This window comes from Phalacrocorax carbo, chromosome 3 (genome assembly GCF_963921805.1).
Source record: "Phalacrocorax carbo chromosome 3, bPhaCar2.1, whole genome shotgun sequence".
Taxonomy (NCBI): domain Eukaryota; kingdom Metazoa; phylum Chordata; class Aves; order Suliformes; family Phalacrocoracidae; genus Phalacrocorax; species Phalacrocorax carbo.
Window position 1 is genome coordinate 118,812,953 of NC_087515.1, and position 9,460 is coordinate 118,822,412.

The 9,460-nt window shown below is 61.7% G+C and overlaps 1 long non-coding RNA gene across 1 annotated transcript; it reads right to left on the bottom strand.

Moving 5' to 3' along the window:
- Positions 1 to 2,981: 2,981 nt before the first annotated feature.
- LOC135312900 (uncharacterized) lies at positions 2,982 to 3,667 on the bottom strand. The gene is made up of 3 exons (XR_010372522.1): positions 3,593 to 3,667; positions 3,409 to 3,498; positions 2,982 to 3,060 (listed from the first exon to the last, which is right to left on the bottom strand). It is a non-coding gene; the product is annotated as an uncharacterized LOC135312900 (long non-coding RNA).
- Positions 3,668 to 9,460: the final 5,793 nt, after the last annotated feature.

The window sequence follows — 9,460 nt, forward strand, 5'->3', positions numbered from 1 at the left end:
AAGGGAGAGGCAGGGATTTTGGAGGAGATGAACCCACCCCATTCCACAGCAAGGAGGAGAGTGATACCCACAGGGGCATTTATCTCCTATTCACAGGGTCACTGCCTGTCCTAGTGCAGCCACTACAGGCACTGAGGCCTCCGTCTACTCTGTGCCACGGTGGACACCAACCTTCATTGCTCTCTGTGACTTGTTGCCTTGAAGGACCTGGGAGCCGCTCCCAGCACTGAAGCGCACTGAAGCTGCTCTGGTGTGCAGGGGTCCTCCAGGAAGCCGGGCAGCCCGTGCTGCCTCTGGAAGCCTGAGGCATACGGCAAGGCCCAGGTCCCCATCCGCAGGGACCTGGTTGAGGGCCACTGTGCTTCTCTCCACAGAAGCTCCCGACAGAGCTGCTCCCCACATTGGCTCTGCAAGGAGGGGCGGGAAGTGAGTAGGGATGGAGCTGCTGCTCCTCCCCAGGAAAGAAGAGACTCCCGTGAGCTCAGTTCAAGAGACACAGGTTTATTGGGTGAGCTCCTGCTCCTGGTAGGGCCTGGAGGACATCTGCTGCTCACTGGCTCCATACGCTGCGGGGCCCTGCTGCCCCTGGACACCTGCAAGGGGAAGAGCACGGTCACGTTCTGAGGGTCGGGCTGTTCTTTGCGCTCCCCACTAGCAGCAGGTGGAGAGGCTCCCCACGGGCAAGGGGAGCCGTTGTCCCCAGGGCTGCTCCCACCCCTGGCTCTGCCCCTCGCTGTCCCCTGGCCCCTCGGGCACCATGCCCTGATGGTGCGCACATGCCTCTCCCACTGAGCAAGCCTCAATCCGACATCCAGCCGACTCCTCCCCCATCGCCTCCCAAGGCGGTTGCAGGCTCTCCCTATCCCCCAGGGGCCTGGGTGATCCCCAAGCTTCACGGTGACCTGCGACCAGCCCCACCCACCCAAAGAGCGTGGTGCCCTGAGCCTGGCGCCTGGCAGGCACTGAGGCTTTGCTTCTCAACCCCTTTGTCCTCTCCCCTTGAGGCTCCTCACCTCTCCTCTCCTTTCTGCTGCTGCCGCATCGGGCCTTGCATGTGCCTCGCAGCTTGGTGCAGGCACTCTAGCAGCAAACAGGGATGAAGGCGAGCATGCAGCAGCTGCTGCCTGGCAGAGGTGGTGTCTCTGCCCCAGGACTCCTGTGTCTGGCTGCTCTCACGGGGGCTCGAGTCACGCGGGAGCATGCCGCGGCAGAAGCCACCTGTGCTGAAACAGAGCGTTGTGTACAGGGGACCCAGACACGTGGACCCACTGCGATTGCTGGCCAGCAGCAGCCCTCTTCTGGCCCTGGCATGGGGCTTTGCTGAATGTGGGGCAGACTTTCCTGGAGCCAGCTCTGCCCTGGGCGCTTCCCTTGCCCCGCTCTGCTCCTCTATGGCTGTGGCCCTGCAAGGCACCAAGGAGCTCCGCTGGTGGGTCTGTCCTTGGGTGCCCCGCTTTGCCAGGGGTCTGCTCCAGCCATTGATCCATGAGCTGCTTCTCCAAGTCTTCAGCAGCTTGGCTGGCCCTGTAGTAACGAGCAAGGGCTGAGAGGAGCTCTTCCAGATGGGGGATCTGATGGCTGGTGCCCGCAGAATCTGGAGACAGTGGCAAAGCTGAGGGTGTCTTCTTGCTGGAGGAGCATTGTGCCTGCGGGGGACTGCTGCTCCTTGGAGGAGCTGTCAAGTCTGATGGGAGCTCAGATTTCCGCAGGTCCTCCCTGGAGCTGTGCCGGCCTTCCAGGGAGCGGTCTGCTTCTCCCATGGGGACACTCTTCTCCAACAGCAGCTCTGGTGGCCCCATGTTTCTGCAGGAGGTGCTGGGGCTCTCCGACACCCGGCCTGCTTGCTCCCGGGGAGCACCTTCACCCTGTGGCGGTGCCTGCTCTGCCTGGTCAGAAGGGGATGGACTGTGCACATGGCCTTGTGTCCCAGGGACCTTCTCCTTCCCATGGGTGACCAGCAGGGTCTCCCTGCTGGCTGTGATATTGCTGCTGCTGCGGTCTGTTCCGCCATGCTCCCTTTTGCATGGGGGTGTCTCCCCGTCCTCCAGGGGCATCTCTCGTGCCGCTCCCAGGAACGCTGCTGGCCCAGAGCGGACTGGAGCCTGCATCCCTCATGGCCATGTGTCCACAGGGCCTGCAGACTCTTCCTGCGGGCCAGGGGGCTGTCCTGCTGTCTTCCTGGTCCGAACGTGCCTGTCCCAGCGCTGGAAGGGAGAGCGGTAGGGCAGACCAGTGTGCCTCTGTGGAGCGGGAGGCTGCTGGGCTGTTTGCCCTAGGATGAGGTCTTCAAAGCTCTTTTCGTATTCCAGCACCCTGGTTGGCAGCCCATAGCGTCTCTGGATCTTCTTTTTTACAATGTGACGCTCCAGCTGCCTTTTCACAGCCTCATCCAGGAAAGGCAGGTCCTGCACGATGGGAACTACCATCACATCACGCTCTTCTCGTTGCCGAGGTGATGGCGGGGCTGCGGCTGGAACATCCTGCAGAGACTCATCCACATTGGCTGCCAGGCCCAGCTCCTGCTCCAGTTTGGGTTCTGGGATGAGGCCCTCCAAGGTGTCCTGGCCTCTGTGGTGTGCGATAGGTGTCTCAGTTTCCCTGGGGTGGACGTCGGGCACCTCTGGAGGCAGAACGGGAGCACCCAGCTGGACCTCAAGATCTCGCTGTTGCTGCTGCACGCTGCTGGCCTTGAGGCAGCTGAGCACTTCCTCGCTGCAGGGTGGGCGAGTTGCCGGGCCAGGCTGCTCCTCCAGGTCGGTGCTGGGATGCCCGAGGCCCAGCTGGGCAGTGGATGCGTGAGCCATGTCTTCTCCACCCACAAGAGTGGGGAGAGGCTCTCGTGAAGAGCAGCCAACATCGCTCGCCGTGATTTTAGTCCTGGAGTCACCACTCAAAGGGGACAGAGACTCCTCTGTAGATGAGCTGGCTGCGCTCGCCATGATGGAATTGTGAGAATCTGCTCTCGAAGGGGACAGAGAGACGCTTGAACAGGACTCAACTTCACTGGCCGTGACGGTAGTCCAGGAGCTGTCGCTGTCCTCAGATGTCTCCAAGCTGTGCCTGTGTGAGGAGGAGGAAGAGGAGGAGGAGAAGGGAGAGGCTGAGCCCAGCACTCCCGAGCACCCTGGAGATCCCCCTCCTGCTCTGAAGGAGGTGGCAGGCTGCATCACTGCCGTGGGGTCCCACCCAGTAAGTGCCTGAGGCCCCCTCCCTGCCAGCTGGCACAGCATCTCCCTCTGCCACAGGAAAAAGGGGGGACCCCATCAGCTCTGCACCAGAGAGGCCATTGCCTCCAGAAGGGCATCGCCCCTCACATTTTATGCCCATGGATTTCCCCACGCCTCCCCAAGCATTTGCCCCCAGCCATGCCCCCCATCCCTGTCCCCATCCCCTCCTCAGTGGCCTTACCTATCCAGGTATCTCTTTAGGTCCTTGATGACCACGTCCATCTGACGGGCTAGCTCGTACACGGCATCCATCTCCGGGTGTACGGGGCAGCTGCAGAGGGGCAGAGGGCAGCGTTAGCGGGACCTCCCTTGGTGGGGACTGCTGGAGGGGGCTGTCGCGCTCCAGGGGGCACGGCTCCACTTACTGTGTCCTCGAGGGCTGTGAAGACTCCAGGAAGACAAAGGCTGCAGGCAGAGGAGACAGGGTGAGCGGATGGGGCATCCCCGGATGGGGTGGTTGGCATGTGGGGCCAGGCGGTGGCTTTGCAGGGCACCTGCCCCTGCCCAGGGGCTGCTCACCTCTGGCATTGTGCTTGTTGCCTCTGCGTCGGCACTGCTTTGGCCTCCCGCCCTACACAAGGAAGGAAGGCAGTGGGTGAGAACAGAATGTCCTCAGCAGCCTCAGCGGCACCAGCAAAACACCGGAGCCCGCCAGAGCCTGACCGGTGCCTGCCCCGAGGCTCCTGGCCCAGGCTGGCCAGGGCCCGGCTGGGAAATGTCCTCGCCCCCAGCCCGCCCCTGGGGCTGCTCCCGGCCCCCAGCCGAGCCCCCACCCTGCCAGCCAGGGCTCGGATCAGCACCAGCACTGACTCCTACCTGAGCCTTGGCCACGGTCACCACAATGTGGTAGACAAACACCACCACCAGCACCCACAGCAGAGCAATGGTGATGAAGGCTGCTGGGCTGACGAACCAGCTCATATCTGAGGGCATGACAGACATGCCTGTAACCTTCCGGAGAGAGACAAGGAGACCTGAGGAGGAGTAGCCGGACCCAGCTCACAGGCCACTTGCTCTTCCTTCCCAGCTCAAGAGCCTCCCTCTTCACCTGTGAGGTGGCAGGCAAAGTGCCGCCTGGCTTTGCTCAGCCCCACATATAAATGCTGCCTCTGTTTGTGATGCAGGCATGACACGGGTCTGTCACCAGATGCGGTGTCACCAGCACTCAGCTATGGCAACGTTTGTGATGCAGGGATGGGGGCGGGGCCCTCCCTGAGCTGAGCTGAACCGAACTGAGGGAAGCGACAGGCACCCGAGCATTGGACAGTGGCCGGCACAGCTGGAGCAAGCTCGGCAGAGCTGGGCCACGGCCAACCCACCCCGTCCTGAGACCTGGCCCTGTGCAGGGCCATACAAAGCCTCTGGCCACTCACTAGGAAGGGCCAAATCCCAGGTCCTGGCCTGTGCTGCCCCTCCGAGAGCCCACAAAGTGCCTGCTGGCTCTCTTGAGTCCCACCCGGCCTTGGCCCATCCCCATCCCCAGGGTGGTGCCCAGTATCTGTGGCTGGGGCTGCCCCCAGCAGCCCTATGCTTGCCCTGCTCCCTTGCTGTGGCTTTGGGACAGGTCCTGGGTGCCAGGCCCTGTCCATCCTGCTTCCCTGGCTCAGCCAGCCCTCACTGCTGTCTTCTGCCTGCTTGGAGATCCTGCTCACCTCCTCTTCCTCCTCTGCAGACCTGCACTGCTCCCAGCCCAGAAACGCAGCTGTGCTGTGCATTTCTTCCCCCCAAGCAGCACAGCAGAGGAGGGTGTGCTGGTTTTGGCTGAGAAGGGGTTAATTCTCCTCACTGTGGGGGTCGGCTACCTTTCCAGCTTCCCGCGCTCTGCCGCGTGGCGGGGGGGGCTGGGAGGGGCAGGGCCACGGTGGGGACGGCTGACCCCGACTGGCCAATGGCAGGTTCATCCCGTACCACGTGACACCATGGCCAGTATATGGAGGGGGGGCAGTGGCAGCGCGGAGGCGGCGCGGCGTCGGGTCGGCGGGCGGCGAGCGGCTGCGGCGCGGGCAGTTTGTTCCGGCGGTTCTTTCCCCCTCTCCTGTCCTCTCCTGTCCTCTCCCCTCCCCTCCCTTCCCCCCTCCCCCTGGGCTTTGCGCCTCTCGTTGTTCTCCTTTACATTGCATTTCTACTGTTGTTTTCTTTTAATTTTAATTATTAAACTGTTCTTATCCCAACCCACGAGCGTTACCCTCCTGATTCTCTCCCCCATCTACCGGTGGGGAGTGAGCGAGCGACTGTGTGGGGCTGAGCTGCCGGCTAAACCACGACAGAGGGGAATGGGGGTTCTGGTCAGTCCTTAACACTTCATCTTTGCCGCTCCTTCTTCCTCACGCTCTTCCCCTGCTCCAGCGTGGGGTCCCTCCCACGGGGTACAGGCCTTCACAAACAGCTCTAACCTGGGACCTTCCCATGGGCTGCAGTTCTTCAAGACCTGCTCCAGCATGGGCCCTTTCCACAGGGTACAGTCCGTCAGGAACAGACAGCTTCTTGGGCCGCAGTTCCTGCCACGAGCCCGCTCCAGCATGGTCTCTCCACTGGCTGCAGCTTCCTTCAGGGCATATCCATCAGCTGCAGCGTGGGGTGCAGTGTGGGGCTGGTGTGGATATCTGCTCAGGCATGGTCCTCCATGGCCTGCCTGGGGACAACCTTCTTCACCATGATCTCCAAGGGCTGCAGGGAAGTGTCTGCTCCGGCACCTGGGCCACCTCCTCCCTCTCCCTCTTCCTTGACCTTGGTGCCTGCAGGGCCGTACCCCTCACGTTACTCTCACTCCCCTCTCTCGCAGCTGCTCTGCAGCATTTCTTACCCAGACTTGCACAGGCTCCGGCCTGTTCTCTCAGGCAACGTGGGCTGCTCTCATTGGCTCGGAGCCGCCCTGAGCGCCCCTGATTGGCTGAGCCTTGACAGGCCGGGCGTCCCTTGCAGAACCTTCTGGAAATGGCTGGCACCGGTGGTGGCGGCACAGGGCAGCCCCGGCCGCCCCTCACAGAGGCCTCCCCTGCAGCTCCGCCCCACCCAAACCCTGTTGTTAATGCCCAGCACAGGCGCCCCCTCGCCCCTGCAGAAGAGAGACTGAAGACCCGCGCTGGAGGGGTCCTTCGTGACCGACTCTGCCCTCGGCGCCATCACCACCTCCACAGACTCGCACTGTAAGCGTGACCCGTCTCCTGTGGGGAACAGGGGGTGGCCGTGGGGACAAGGCGACCCTGCTGCCAGCAAACCTTACCCCGCGGCCCTGCCAGGCACGAAACGGCAGAGGGTTGCAGCAGGTGGAGCATCTGTTCATTACAAACTCCAGCTCTTCTCGCTACGAAACACACGTCCGAGAACACCTGCAGCCGTTTGAATGGTCCAGTCTCACAGGTTTCACGCTTCGTCCCTCCCAGGGGGCAGCGTCTTGGCAGAAACCGCAGGATCGCTGCACGGCTCCGCACGCCCCTCTATTAGACGCCGCCAAAGCCTCGACAGCATTGACACGTGGCAGAAGCCCCCAGGTTCCCACAGCAAGGCTCTCTCCAGCCATCGGTTGCAGCCCGGCGGCTCCGGGTTCCCAGCACCACCACAGGCGCTGAGAGGCCATCTCCCTGGGGCAGTGGCTGCGGGCAGTCCCGGGGTCTCTGCTCCACCTTGCATGGCAGAGAAGGGCACTTGGGGAGCTGCTCCGTGGCTGACAGCACAGGAACAAAGCCAGTATCAACAGAACTGGAAAGCGTTAATTCAAGGTGTCGATTCAAAGCCACCAAGAGCACAGGCTGCGCTTTCACCGGCACAGGGCAGCCCCTCACCCCCTCCCACGCAGGACTTCCCTGCAGCGTCCCCACTACCAAACACTGTCAAGGCAAACCCCATGCACACAGCAGTGAGATGCACCCGTGGGGCCAGGGGAGAGAAGAGGAAGAACAGCAGCGAGAAAACTCATGTGTTGAAATAAAGGCCAAACAATTGCTCTCTGACTTTTGTTGTTAGCAAAGGCCACTCAACCTGGGGAAGTTTGCTGAAGTTTAAACATAGAATTACTGGTGTGGGTATTGGGAAGAGAAGACGACAAACGTCGTCTTGGTCTGACAGGAACGTCATGAAGCTCAACAAGGAGGAGTGCAAATTCCTGCGCCTGGGGAGGAACCACCCCACGCACCAGTATATGCTGGGGCCCACCCAGACGGGAAGCAGCTTGGCAGCAAAGGACTGAGGGGTCCTGGTGGACACCAAGTTGAACAAGAGCCAGCAGTGTGCCCTTGCAGCAAAGATGACTAATGGTATCCCGGGCTGCATGAGACAAAGTATTGGCAGCAGGTCGGGGGAGGTGATCCTTCCCCTTTATTCAGCGCTGGCGAGGCCACACCTGGCTCCCGTGTCCAGCTCTGGGCTCCTCAGTACGAGAGAGACATGGACATACTGGAGAGGGCCTAACAAAGGGCCACACAGATGGCAAAGGGGCTGGAGCATCTGACATATGAGGAAAGGCTGAGAGAGCTGGGACTGTTGAGCCTGGAGAAGAGAAGGCTCAGGGGCTGATCTTATCAAAGTATATAAATACCTCAAGGGAGGGTGCAAAGGCGTTGGAGCCAGGCTCCTTTTGGTGGTGCCCAGAGCGAGGACAAGAGGCAAGGGGCACCAACTGAAACATGGGAGGTTCCCTCTAAACATCAGGAACCACTTTTTCACTGCGGGGGTGACCAAGCACTGGCACAGCTTGCCCAGGGCGGTTGTGGAGTCTCCACCCTCGGAGATGTTCAAAAGCTGTCTCGACACAGTCCTGGACAACGGGCTCAAGGTGGCCCTGGCTGAGCAGGGGGCTCCGACCAGGTGGCCTCCAAGGTCCCCACCAACCTCAACCATTCTGTGATTTAAACAACACTTAAGGAAGTGCAGGGGAACCTGCAAGGGCTCTTCCATCATCTCCCCTCCGGCTATCCTCACGGCTCTTTTCTGCCTGCTAGGGGATCCTGCTCACCTCCTCCTCCTCCTCAACCTTCTTCTCGCTTCAGTATGTGCTTGGGCATGTAGAGCTCCTGGCGAGACCCGGAGCTCAGGGTTGTGATCCTGCCACTCTCCCAGGGCTTTCTTTCAGGTCACCTCCGTGCCACAGCCCTGATCTCCCGTGAAAGGGAGAGGCAGGGATTTTGGAGGAGATGAACCCACCCCATTCCACAGCAAGGAGGAGAGTGATACCCACAGGGGCATTTATCTCCTATTCACAGGGTCACTGCCTGTCCTAGTGCAGCCACTACAGGCACTGGGGCCTCCGTCTACTCTGTGCCACGGTGGACACCAACCTTCATTGCTCTCTGCGACTTGTTGCCTTGAAGGACCTGGGAGCCGCTCCCAGCACTGAAGCGCACTGAAGCTGCTCTGGTGTGCAGGGGTCCTCCAGGAAGCCGGGCAGCCCGTGCTGCCTCTGGAAGCCTGAGGCATACGGCAAGGCCCAGGTCCCCATCCGCAGGGACCTGGTTGAGGGCCACTGTGCTTCTCTCCACAGAAGCTCCCGACAGAGCTGCTCCCCACATTGGCTCTGCAAGGAGGGGCGGGAAGTGAGTAGGGATGGAGCTGCTGCTCCTCCCCAGGAAAGAAGAGACTCCCGTGAGCTCAGTTCAAGAGACACAGGTTTATTGGGTGAGCTCCTGCTCCTGGTAGGGCCTGGAGGACATCTGCTGCTCACTGGCTCCATACGCTGCGGGGCCCTGCTGCCCCTGGACACCTGCAAGGGGAAGAGCACGGTCACGTTCTGAGGGTCGGGCTGTTCTTTGCGCTCCCCACTAGCAGCAGGTGGAGAGGCTCCCCACGGGCAAGGGGAGCCGTTGTCCCCAGGGCTGCTCCCACCCCTGGCTCTGCCCCTCGCTGTCCCCTGGCCCCTCGGGCACCATGCCCTGATGGTGCGCACATGCCTCTCCCACTGAGCAAGCCTCAATCCGACATCCAGCCGACTCCTCCCCCATCGCCTCCCAAGGCGGTTGCAGGCTCTCCCTATCCCCCAGGGGCCTGGGTGATCCCCAAGCTTCACGGTGACCTGCGACCAGCCCCACCCACCCAAAGAGCGTGGTGCCCTGAGCCTGGCGCCTGGCAGGCACTGAGGCTTTGCTTCTCAACCCCTTTGTCCTCTCCCCTTGAGGCTCCTCACCTCTCCTCTCCTTTCTGCTGCTGCCGCATCGGGCCTTGCATGTGCCTCGCAGCTTGGTGCAGGCACTCTAGCAGCAAACAGGGATGAAGGCGAGCATGCAGCAGCTGCTGCCTGGCAG